General features: G+C 38.9%; 1 pseudogene; it reads left to right on the top strand.

The window, feature by feature from the left end:
* The first annotated feature begins 247 nt into the window (after positions 1-247).
* Positions 248-10,671, top strand: LOC138076987 (sodium/potassium-transporting ATPase subunit beta-3-like; annotated as a pseudogene).
* The last annotated feature ends 3,025 nt before the right edge of the window (positions 10,672-13,696 follow it).

Here is a 13,696-nt window from a genome sequence, read left to right as displayed (position 1 = left end):
AGCATAGGGATTGTGCAGCAATCCCAGGGCGAGGTCTGCTGTTGACTATGGGGAGAGCACCCAAGGGGAAGTGAGAAAGGATATTATGGTAGGAAATGCCTGAGGAGGAAAACCAGGCAGCATGGAGGCCAGGCATTATCGCTGAGTCATGCATAGGGGATGGAGCCATCATCATAACTTCTGTCTCTCTCCACACACTAGCACTAGCAGCTGAACAATAGAGAGGCTGGCCCTTCAAGCACCGGACATGTCTGAACAACAGAAAAGGACCCCAGTCAGTGGAGCCCTTTTAGTGCCTGATGCTCTGACATCAGAGCAGGACCCCATCGGGGTGGGGGTGGGCGGTGGCGCCTTTATGTGCCTGCTGTGCTGAATAATACAGAAGGAACCCAGCCAGGGGAGTCTTCTAAATGTCTGAATGGGTGGAGCAATGGAGAGGACCAGTCAAAGAGGCCTTCTGATTGCCAGTTGCCTGAAGCTAGAAAAAGACTGACAGGGCCATAGCTCCTGTGGCTGAGGCAGTCTGTGTCGCTGGACATTTGGTGCCTCCAGAGGACTAATCCCTGCCTACCGCACCCTCACCCCCACCCCCTCCAAGCAGCTGCATCACCTTCATGCTCAATTCTCACTGGGGCAGAGCTGCCACAGGCTAGAAAAAGCCTTAATAGTACCATATTTCCTGTGACAATAGCCGCCAGCCCTCCTGTGTTAGCAGGTGTTGCCAGGGTCCCTGTGATCCAAGCAACCGTGCCAACTCTGTGCATGATCCCCACTGGAACAGAGCTGCCAGAGGCTAGAAAAAGTCCTGTATATGTGCACATGGGGTCATTTCAGTCCTGTCCAACTCTTTGTGATCCTGTGGACTGTGGCCTGCCAGGCTTCTCTAGGGGATTCTCCAGGCAAGAATGCTAGAATGGGTTGTCATACCCTTCTAGAGCACCGTATTTCCTGCTGCCCAAACCACAGGCTCTCCTAAGTACTTGGTGCTGCCAGGGCCCCTTTGACCCGGGCAGTGTGGCTAAGGAAGAAGACCCAAAACCTTCTCACCAGCTGTATAAGCTGCAGATTAAATCCACACGATCAACTAGGCAGACTCTGTGTCTATGGAATATATAAAAAGACAATGAGAGTTCTCACAAAAGAAAATGTACTAATTCTTTTTTTTTTTAAATTTTAAAATCTTTAATTGTTACATGTGTTCCCAAACATGAACCCCCCTCCCACCTCCCTCCCCATAACATCTCTGTGGGTCATCACCATGCACCAGCCCCAAGCATGCTGTATCCTGCGTCAGACATAGACTGGCGATTCAATTCTTACATGATAGTATACATGATAGAATGCCATTCTCCCAAATCATCCCACCCTCTCCCTCTCCCTCTGAGTCCAAAAGTCCGTTATACACAGCTGTGTCTTTTTTCCTGTCTTGCATACAGGGTCGTCATTGCCATCTTTCTAAATTCCATATATACGTGTTAGTATACTGTATTGGTGTTTTTCTTTCTGGCTTACTTCACTCTGTATAATCGGCTCCAGTTTCATCCATCTCATCAGAACTGATTCAAATGAATTCTTTTTAACGGCTGAGTAATACTCCATTGTGTATATGTACCACAGCTTTCTTATCCATTCATCTGCTGATGGACATCTAGGTTGTTTCCATGTCCTGGCAATATACAGGCAGCTCAAAATTATTCCAAAATCTTTGATGTCTCATAACCCATTACTAGTCACTCCACTGCACTCCAGAGAGAAGAAACCCAGCTCCACCCACCAGAACTCCAACACAAGCCTCCCTAACCAGGAAATCTTGACAAGCCACTGATAGAACCCCACCCACAGTGAGGAAGCTCCATAATAAAGAGAACTCCACAAATTACCAGAATATGAAAAGGCCACCCCAAACGCAGCAATATAACCAAGATGAAGAGACAGAGGAATACTCAGCAGGTAAAGGAGCAGGAGAGTTGCCCACCAAACCAAACAAAAGAGGAAGAAGTAGGGAATCTACCTGAGAAGGAATTCCGAATATTGATAGTGAAAATGACCCAAAATCTTGAAATCAAAATGGAATCACAGATAAATAGCCTAGAGACAAGGATTGAGAAGATGCAAGAAAGGTTTAACAAGGACCTAGAAGAAATAAAAAAGAGTCAAAATATAATGAATAACGCAATAAATGAGATCAGAAACACTCTGGAGGCAACAAATAGCAGAATAACGGAGGCAGAAGATAGGATTAGTGAAATAGAAGATAGAATGGTAGAAATAAATGAATCAGAGAAGAAACAAGAAAAACGAATTAAAAGAAACGAGGACAATCTCAGAGACCTCCAGGACAATATGAAACGCTCCAACATTCAAATTATAGGAGTCCCAGAAGAAGAAGACAGAAAGAAAGATCATGAGAAAATCCTTGAGGAGATAATAGTTGAAAACTTCCCTAAAATGGGGAAGGAAATAATCACCCAAGTCCAAGAAACACGGAGAGTTCCAAATAGGATAAACCCAAGGCGAAACACCCCAAGACACATATTAATTAACAAAGGTCAAACACAAAGAACAAATATTAAAAGCAGCAAGGGAAAAACAACAAATAACACACAAGGGGACTCCCATAAGGATAACAGCTGATCTTTCAATAGAAACTCTTCAGGCCAGGAGGGAATGGCAAGACATACTTAAAGTGATGAAAGACAATAACCTACAGCCCAGATTACTGTACCCAGCAAGGATCTCATTCAAATACGAAGGAGAAATCAAAAGCTTTACAGACAAGCAAAAGCTGAGAGAATTCAGCACCACCAAACCAGCTCTCCAACAAATTCTAAAGGATATTCTCTAGACAGGAAACACGAAATGGGTGTATAAACCCGAACCCAAAACAATAAAGTAAATGGTAACGGGATCATACTTATCAATAATTACCTTAAACATAAATGGGTTGAACGCCCCAACCAAAAGGCAAAGACTGGCCGAATGGATACAAAAACAAGACCCCTCTATATGCTGCTTACAAGAGACCCACGTCAAAACAAGGGACACATACAGACTGAAAGTGAAGGGCTGGAAAAAGATATACCACGCAAATAGAGACCAAAAGAAAGCAGGAGTGGCAATACTCATATCTGATAAAACAGACTTTAAAACAAAGGCTGTGAAAAGAGACAAAGAAGGCCACTACATAATGATCAAAGGATCAATCCAAGAAGAAGATATAACAATTATAAATATATATGCACCCAATATAGGAGCACCGCAGTATGTAAGACAAATGCTAACAAGTATGAAAGGGGAAATTAACAATAACACAATAATAGTGGGAGACTTTAATACCCCACTCACACCTATGGACAGATCAACTAAACAGAAAATTAACAAAGAAACGCAAACTTTAAATGATACATTAGATCAATTAGACCTAATTGATATCTATATGACATTTCACCCCAAAACAATGAATTTCACCTTTTTTTCAAGTGCTCATGGAACCTTCTCCAGGATAGATCACATCCTGGGCCATAAATCTAAACTTGATAAATTCAAAAAAATCGAAATCATTCCAAGCATCTTTTCTGACCATAATGCATTAAGATTAGATCTCAATTACAGGAGAAAAACTATTGAAAATTCCAACATATGGAGGTTGAACAACACACTTCTGAATAACCAACAAATCACAGAAGAAATCAAAAAAGAAATCAAAATATGCATAGAAACTAATGAAAATGAAAACACAACAACCCAAAACCTGTGGGACACTATAAAAGCAGTGCTAAGAGGAAAGTTCATAGCAATACAGGCATACCTCAAGAAACAAGAAAAAAGTCAAATAAATAACTTAACTCTACAACTAAAGCAACTAGAAAAGGAAGAATTGGAGAACCCCAGAGTCAGTAGAAGGAAAGAAATCTTAAAAATTAGGGCAGAAATAAATGCTAAAGAAACAAAAGAGACCATAGCAAAAATCAACAAAGCCAAAAGCTGGTTCTTTGAAAGGATAAATAAAATTGACAAACCACTAGCCAGACTCATCAAGAAGCAAAGAGAAAAAAATCAAATCAATAAAATTAGAAATGAAAATGGAGAGATCACAACAGACAACACAGAAATACAAAGGATCATAAGAGACTACTATCAGCAGTTGTATGCCAATAAAATGGACAACGTGGAAGAAATGGACAAATTCTTAGAAAAGTACAATATTCCAAAACTGAACCAGGAAGAAATAGAAAATCTTAACAGACCCATCACAAGCACGGAAATTGAAACTGTAATCAGAAATCTTCCAGCAAACAAAAGCCCAGGTCCAGACGGCTTCACAGCTGAATTCTACCAAAAATTTCGAGAAGAGCTAACACCTATCCTACTCAAACTCTTCCAGAAAATTGCAGAGGAAGGTAAACTTCCAAACTCATTCTATGAGGCCACCAACACCCTAATACCAAAACCTGACAAAGATGTCACAAAAAAAGAAAACTACAGGCCAATATCACTGATGAACATAGATGCAAACATCCTCAACAAAATTCTAACAATCAGAATCCAACAACACATTAAAAAGATCATACACCATGACCAAGTGGGCTTTATCCCAGGGATGCAAGGATTCTTCAATATCCGCAAATCAATCAATGTAATTCACCACATTAACAAATTGAAAAATAAAAACCATATGATTATCTCAATAGATGCAGAGAAGGCCTTTGACAAAATTCAACATCCATTTATGATAAAAACTCTCCAGAAAGCAGGAATAGAAGGAACATACCTCAACATAATAAAAGCTATATATGACAAACCCACAGCAAACATTATCCTCAATGGTGAAAAATTGAAAGCATTTCCCCTAAAGTCAGGAACAAGACAAGGGTGCCCACTTTCACTGCTACTATTCAACATAGTTCTGGAAGTTTTGGCCACAGCAATCAGAGCAGAAAAAGAAATAAAAGGAATCCAAATTGGAAAAGAAGAAGTAAAACTCTCACTGTTTGCAGATGACATGATCCTCTACATGGAAAACCCTAAAGACTCCACCAGAAAATGTACTAATTCTGACAGCTTTGGACCTTGTAGGCAAGAACACACAGGAATAGGACAGGATTAGAGTATGAGCTGCCCCCAGAGCAAGTCCAGAGACCAGCCCAGTGTTGGAGGGCATTGTAGGGAGACAAGGTGGACTGTACTCCCAACTAGGGAAAGAATGCTGACAGCAGAGACTCAAGAAAAACATTTATTTTTCTTATATTTTTACTTGTCCTATAGTTGCTTCTGGATTTTTTCTTTCTTTTTCTTTTTCCACTTTTTTTCCCTCCCTCCCCTCATTGTTATAGTTGTTGATTTTATTAGTACTATTAAATCTATTTAAGCTTTTGAAAATTTTTTTTCAATCACAGTTTTCATTTCTACTATATACTTCTGCCTCTACATTGGCCTTTTGCTGTTCTGTGGAGTTTTTGCTTTTCTTTCCTTTTTATATATTTATTTCTTTGTTTGTTTTTCTGACTGTTCTTTTCCCATTGCAGTTAATCTTTAATATATGCAAATCTTCGTCTACCTCTATTTAACTTTGATTTTCTATTCTTTCTTTTTATCACCATATTTGTTAGTTTTGTTTTTATTGCTTTATTCCCCAGCTGGCACCTTCTTTAGTTTTGTTTTCCAGTTTGTGCTTTAGTTAGTTTTGTTCTTAGCTGATGGGTATCATTTTTGGTTTCCTTTGTTTTCCGTGTTAATCCATTGTACTTCATTTTTTTTAAATTTTTTGGACTGTTTTGGTTTTGCTTATGGGTGTATATGTGTCTTGCATATTTCATTATTTTAGTTATTATTTGTCTGATTTTGTAATTGCTATTTGTCTGGGATGCATCTCCTGTTTCTCATTTTTGTGTATTTGTTTCAATCCCTTTTAATGCCATAATAAACCACTTGTGGAATCTCCATTCCTGGCCAAAGATCAAGCCCTGAGCCTTTGGAGTAGGAGTGCTGACTCCAAGACCCTAGACTACCAGAGAACTCCTAATCCTAGGGAATATAAAATAGAACTCCTACAAAGGCAACTACTTGCATACATGACCCAGCATCACCCAACTGCCAGTAGCATCCTGTGCAGGATGCCTCATCCAAACAACAAACAAAAGAAAAATACAAACCCAATCATTTGCATAAGGATTACCACCTGACTCAGCCCTGACAGTCAGAGGAAGAAAAATAATTCATCTCTTCCTACCAGAACACAAGCACAAGGCACACCCTACATGAAGCTTACACAAACCACTGGACCAAACTTATGAAGGCAGAAACCAAAATGAAGAAATAATTCAACCTCAAAACCTGGGAAAAGGACACCTCAAATATAATAAGTTAAAAGAAAATATAAAAAGGCAAAGAAATACTGTTCAAATTAAGGAACAACCTACACACACAAATCCAAATAAATGAAGAGGAAATAGGCAAACTACCAGAAAAAGAATTCAGAATAATGACAGTAAAGTTGATCCAAAACCTTGAAAATAGAATGGAGAAAATGCAAGAATCAATTCACAAAGACCTAGAGGAAATAAAGAATAAATATACAGCGACAAACAACAAAATTACTGAAATTTAAAATACTCTAGAAAGAGTCAGTAACAGAATATCTGAGGCAGAAGAATGGATAAGTGAGATGGATGATGAAATGGTGGAAATAACTTCTGAAGAGCAGAATAAAGTAAAAACAATGGAAAGAACTAAGGATAATCTCAGAGACCTCTAGGACAATATTAAATGCACCAGCATTCGAATTATAGGGGACCCAGAAGAAGAAGAGAAAAAGAAAAGACATGAGAAAATTATTGAGGAGATTATAGTTGAAAATTTACCCAATATGGGAAAGGAAAGAGTCAGTCAAGTCCAAGAAGTGCAAAGAGTCTCATATAGGATAAACCCAAAGGGAAATACACCAAGACACATACTAATCAAACTAAAGATACTAAACATAAAAAAGAATATTAAAAGCAGCAAAGAAAGGCAACAAGTAACCTACAAGAGAAACCCCATACATTTAACAGCTAATCTTTCAGCAGAATCTGCAGGCCAGAAGAGAATGGCAGGATATATTTAAAGTACTGAAAGGGAAAAATCTAAAACAAAGATTACTCTACCTGGCAAGGATCTCGTTCAAATTGATGGAGAAATCAAAAGCTTTACAGCCAAGCAAAAGTTAAGAGAATTTAGTACCACTAAACCAGCTTTACAACAAATGTTAAAGGGACTTATATAGTCAAGAAATGCAAGAGAAGAAAAAGATCTACAAAATCAAACCCCAAACAACTAGTTCGGTTCAGTCGCTCAGTCGTGTCCGACTCTTTGCGACCCCATGAATCGCAGCACGCCAGGCCTCCCTGTCCATCACCATCTCCCGGAGTTCACTCAGACTCACATCCATCGAGTTTGATCGTACTCTTCCACCTAGTCTGTTATGGGTTCCTGGCTGCACTCTTTTCATTCACAACGTGGACCATGCTTCAGACTCTTAACGATGAGGTTCCAAAATATCATGACCAGATTCCTAGTCCAGGACTTACAGGTTTTCCCAAACCAGTGTTGGCATTGGATTTTTTATTCAACCTGTCTGATTCAGAATCCTATCAAGGGTACATTGATCACCTTAAGAAATTTCTAGTTGCTTTAGGTGTAGAGTTAGGTTATTTCTTTGACTTTTTTCTTGTTTCTTGAGGTATGCCTGTATTGCTATGAACTTTCCCCTTAGCACTGCTTTTATAGTGTCCCACAGGTTTGGGGTTGTTGTGTTTTCATTTTCATTTGTTTCTATGCATATTTTGATTTCTTTTTTGATTTCTTCTGTGATTTGTTGGTTATTCAGAAGCGTGTTGTTCAGCCTCCATATGCTGGAGCTTTTAATAGTTTTTCTCCTGTAATTGAGGTCTAATCTTAATGCATTACGGTCAGAAAAGATGCTTGGAATGATTTTAATTTTTTTGAATTTATCAAGGCTAGATTTATGGCCCAGGATGTGATCTATCCTGGAGATGGTTCCATGAGCACTTGAGAAAAAGGTGAAATTCATTGTTTGGGGGTGAAATGTCCTATAGATATCAATTAGGTCTAATTGGTCTATTGTATCATTTAAAGTTTGTGTTTCTTTGTTAATTTTGTTTAGTTGATCTGTCCATAGGTGTGAATGGGGTAAAGTCTCCCACTATTATTGTGTTATTGTTAATTTCCCCTTTCATACTTGTTAGCATTTGTCTTACATATAGCAGTGCTCCTATGTTGGGTGCATGCATATATATTTATAATTGCTATATCTTCTTCTTGGATTGATCCTCTGATCATTATGTAGTGGCCTTCTTTGTCTCTTTTCACAGCCTTGGTTTTAAAGTCTATTTTATCTGATATGAGTATTGCTACTCCTGCTTTCTTTTGGTCTCTATTTGCATAGAATATCTTTTTCCAGCCCTTCACTTTCAGTCTGTATGTGTCCCTTGTTTTGAGGTGAGTCTCTTGTAGACAACATATATAGGAGTCTTGTTTTTGTATCCATTCAGCCAAACCTCAAATAACCAAAGCAATCTTGAGAAAGAAGAATGGAACTGAAGGAATCAACCTGCCTGACTTCAGGCTCTACTACAAAGCCACAGTCATCAAGACAGTATGGTACTGGCACAAAGACAGAAATATAGATCAATGGAACAAAATAGAAAGCCCAGAGATAAATCCACATACCTATGGACACCTTATCTTTGACAAAGGAGGCAAGAATATACAATGGAGAAAAGACAATCTCTTTAACAAGTAGTGCTGGGAAAACTGGTCAACCACTTGTAAAGAATGAAACTAGAACACTTTATAACACCATACACAAAAATAAACTCAAATAGATTAAAGATCTAAATGTAAGACCAGAAACTATAAAACTGTAGAGGAGAACATAGGCAAAACAGTCTCTGACATAAATCACAGCAGAATCCTCTATGACCCACCTCCCAGAATACTGGAAATAAAAGCAAAAATAAACAAATGGGATTTAATTAAAATTAAAAGCTTCTGCACAACAAAGGAAAATATAAGCAAGGTGAAAAGACAGCCTTCTGAATGGAAGAAAATAATAGCAAATGAAGCAACTGACAAACAACTAATCTCAAAAATATACAAGCAACTTATGCAGCTCAATTCCAGAAAAATAAACGACCCAATCAAAAAATGTGCCAAAGAACTAAATAGACATTTCTCCAAAGAAGACATACAGATGACTAATAAACACATGAAAGATGCTCAACATTACTCATTATCAGAGAAATACAAATCAAGACCACAATGAGATACCATTTCACACCAGTCAGAATGGCTGTGATCCAAAAGTCTACAAGTAATAAATGCTGGAGAGGGTGTGGAGAAAAGGGAACCCTCTGACACTGTTGGTGGGAATGTAAACTAGGACAGCCACTATGGAGAACAGTGTGGCGATTCCTTTAAAAACTGGCAATAGAACTGCCTTATGACCCAGCAATCCAACTGCTGGGCATACACACTGAGGAAACCAGAATTGAAAGAGACACGTGTACTCCAATGTTCATCGCAGCACTGTTTATAATAGCCAGGACAAGGAAGCAACCTAGATGTCCATCAGCAGACTAATGGATAAGAAAGCTGTGGTACATATACACAATGGAGTATTACTCAGACATTAAAAAGAATATATTTGAATCCATTCTAATGAGGTGTATGAAACTGGAGCCAACTATACAGAGTGAAGTAAGCCAGAAAGAAAAACACCAATACAGTATACTAACACATATATATGGAATTTAGAAAGATGGTAATGATAACCGTGTATGCGAGACAGCAAAAGAGACACAGATGTATAGAATGGACTTTTGGACTCTGTGGGAGAGGGAGAGGGTGGAATGATTTGGGAGAATGGCATTGAAACATGTATACTACCATGTAAGAAACGAATCGCCAGTCTAGGTTCGATACAGGATACAGGATGCTTGGGGCTGGTGCACTGGGATGACCCAGAGGGGTGATATGGGGAGAGAGGTGGGAGGGGGGTTCAGGATTGGGAACTCATGTACACCCGTGGCAGATTCATGTCAATGTATGGCAAAATCAATACAGTATTGTAAAGCAAAATAAAATAAATAAATAATAACAAAAAAAAAAAAGAAATTTCTAAAGCCATATGGCTTAGAAGGATAGAGCAATCTCACAGACTGGAACCTTTTTTGAGCAGAAGTTTCCAGAATACACAGCATGTCACTTTCCTCTTGCCTTATTTGAAACATGCAGTGATGTGGATGATCCCACGTTTGGCTACCAAGCAGGAAACCCTATGTTCTTATGAAAATTAACAGAACAATTGGATTATGACCTCAAGGAGAACCAAGGATAGACGGTATTGCAAAGAGTGAAAGCACACCAGTTCTATCAGCTTATCCTCCCAATGGAAAGATAGATTTAAAATATTTTCCATATTGTAGGAAAAAAATACTGCATGGGAGCTACCTGCAGCCACTAGTTGCCATCCAGCTCAGCTTTGGTAGTGATGCTGATGTAAAAGAAGCAATGGTTGAGTGCAAAATTGATGGATCACCCAACCTAAAAGCCCAGAATGACCATGACAAGTTTTTAGGATGAGTTACATTCAAGATCACCATGCATGCATAGTAGGAGATAGGATGTCTCCATGGAGTAAACGTTGTGTTGTCTGTCTTCATTTTGTATCAGCCGAACCTGTCATTCCAGAGTTATGAGACCACCTTGGAGAAAGGTGGAGTGGGACATGACACTGCGGTAACATAATGTGCTTCCTGATGATAGTGGTCCAAGTCCTTCCAAGTACCTGTGTGTTGCCTCTGTTGCCTCTTGAACCATGTACAGTCACCAGATAGCAACTGTGAACACCTTATTCTAAACATGTAGGTTGGGAATCTTGTCCAATTTTTATGTGGTTTAGTTTCCAAGTGTCTAAAGCTTAATGTGCTGTGTTATGTAAATATTTTATAGATTTAACACTGGTTAACTGTCATATTTTGATGCTAGCAAAGTTTTAGGGGATAAAATGGTGTCTGACCAAAATCAAATGACTTTATACCTGCAAGAAAATCAGCTTGTGGAAAAGTTTTGTATGTGAGGAGGAAAAAGGAAAACAAAAGTGGATTTGAAAGGTTAAAAAAAAAAAAAAAAAAACCAAACCTAATGACCAGATGATCACAATTACTCACCTAGAGTCAGACCTCCTGAAGAGTGAAGTAAAGTGGGCCTTAGGAAGCATCACTACGAACAAAGTTAGTAGAGGTGATGGAATTCCAGCTGAGCTATTTCAAATCCTAAAAGATAATGCTGTTAAAGTGCTGCACTCAATATGTGAGCAAATTTGGAAAACTTAGCAGTTGCCACAGAACTGGAAAAGATTGTTTTCATTCCAAACCCAAAGAAGGGCAATGCCAAAGAATGTTCAAACTATGGCACAATGACACTCATTTCACATGCTAGCAAGGTAATGCTCAAAATCCTCCTAGCTAGGCTTCAACAGTACATGAAACTGAGAACTTACAGGTGTACAAGCTGGGTTTAGAAAATGCAGAGGAACCAGAGATCAAATTGCGAACATCTGCTAGATCATAGAAAAAGCAAGAGAATTCCAGAAAAAACATCTACTTCTGCTTTATTGACTATGCTAAAGCCTTTGACTGTGTGGATTTCAACAAACTGTGGAATATTCTTAAAGAGTTGGGAATACCAGGCTACCTTACCTGCCTCCTGAGAAACCTCCATGCAGATCAAGAAGAAACAGTTAGAACTGGACATGGAACAATTAACTGGTTCCAAATTGGGAAAGGAGTATGTTAAGGCTGTATATTGTCACCCTGATTCTTTAACTTCTCTGCAGAGTACATAATGCGAAATGCTGGGCTGGATGAAGAAGCACAAGCTGGACTCAAGATTTCCAGGGGAAATATCAATAACCTCAGGTATGCAGATGACACCACTCTTATGGCAAAGAGGAATTAAAGAGCCCCTTGATGAAGGTGAACGAGGAGAGTGAAAAATATGGCTTAAAACTCAACATTCAAAAAACTAAGATCATGGCATCCAGTCCCATCATTTCATGGCAAATAGATGGGGAAACAATGGAAACTGTGAAAGACTTTATTTTCTTGGGCTTCAAAATCACTGCAGATAGTGACTACAGCCATGAAATTAAAATACGCTTGCTTCTTGGTAGAAGAGCTGTGACCAAACTAGACAGTGTATTAAAAAGCAGAGACATCACTTTGCAGACAAAGGTCCATCTAGTCAAAGCTATGGTTTTCCCAGTAATCAAGGATGGATGTCAGAGTTGGACCATAAGGAAGGCTGAGTGCTGAAGAATTGATGCTTTTGAACTGTGGTGTTGGAGAAGATTCTTGACAGTCCCTTGGACAGCAAGGAGATCCAACCAGTCAATCCTAAAGAAAGTCAACCCTGAATATTCATTGGAAGGACTGATGCTGAAGCTGAAGCTCCAATACTTTGGCCATCTGATGTGAAGAGCCAAGTCATTGGAAAAAAAAAAAAACCTGAATTTTGGAAAGATTGAGGGTGAGAAGAAGATGGGACAACAGAGGATGAGATGGTTGGATGATATCACCAGCTCAATGGACATGAGTTTGAACAAGCTTTGAGAGATGGTGAAGGACAGGGAAACCTGGAATGCCGCAGTCTATGGGGTAGCAAAGAGTAGATCATGACTGAATGACTGAAGAACAACAACAAATATTCAGTGAGCATCTCTTCATCTACTTTTTAGACATCTGTCTCTTTGGAGAAATGTCTATTTAATTCCACCCATTTTTCAATTGGGTTGTTTGTTTCTCTGTTATTGAGCCGCATGAGCTGTTTGTATAGTGTGGAGATCAACCCTTCTTTTCTCTTCTTTTCCCAGCTATTTATAAGGCCTCCTCAGACAAGCTTTTTGGTTTTCTTTTCTTCCTAACACCATACACAAAAATGAGCTCAAAATGAATTAAAGACTTAAATGTAAGGTCAGAAAGTATAAAGCTCTTCAGGGAACACATAGGCAGAACATTCCTTGACATGAACACGGCAAGGTCCTCTTCGACACACCACCTGGAGTAATGGAAATAAAAAATAAAAATAAATGAATGGGGCCTAATCAAACTTAAAAGCTTTTACACAGCAAAGAAGAAGTGGAGTAGCCCCCATGTAGTCAACAAAAGTCTGAAATGCAGTACTTGGATGCAATCTCAAAAACAACAGAATGATCTCTGTTCATTTCCAATGCAAATCATTCAATATCATAGTAATCCAAGTATACCCCAACCACTAATGCCAAAGAAACTGAAATTGAATGGTTCTCTGAAAACCTACAAGACCTAGAACTAACACCAAAAAAAAAAAAAAAAAAGATGTACTTTTCATTATAGGGGACTGGAATGCAAAATAGGAAATCAAGACATACCCAGAATAACATGCACGTTTGGCTTTGGAGTACACAATGAAGCAGGGCAAAGGATAACAGAATTTTGCCAAGAAAACGCACTGGTCATAGCAAACACCCACTTCCACCAACACAAAAGATGACTCTACACATGGACATCAGCAGATGGTCAATAGCAAAATCAGATTGATTATATTCTTTGCAGGCAAAGATAGAGAAGTGATATACAGTCAGCAAAAACAAGACCAG

This window comes from Capricornis sumatraensis, chromosome 1, assembly GCF_032405125.1.
Source record: "Capricornis sumatraensis isolate serow.1 chromosome 1, serow.2, whole genome shotgun sequence".
Lineage (NCBI taxonomy): Eukaryota > Metazoa > Chordata > Mammalia > Artiodactyla > Bovidae > Capricornis > Capricornis sumatraensis.
Note: the sequence above shows the minus strand (reverse complement) of the source record. Positions and strands in the feature narration are given on the sequence as shown.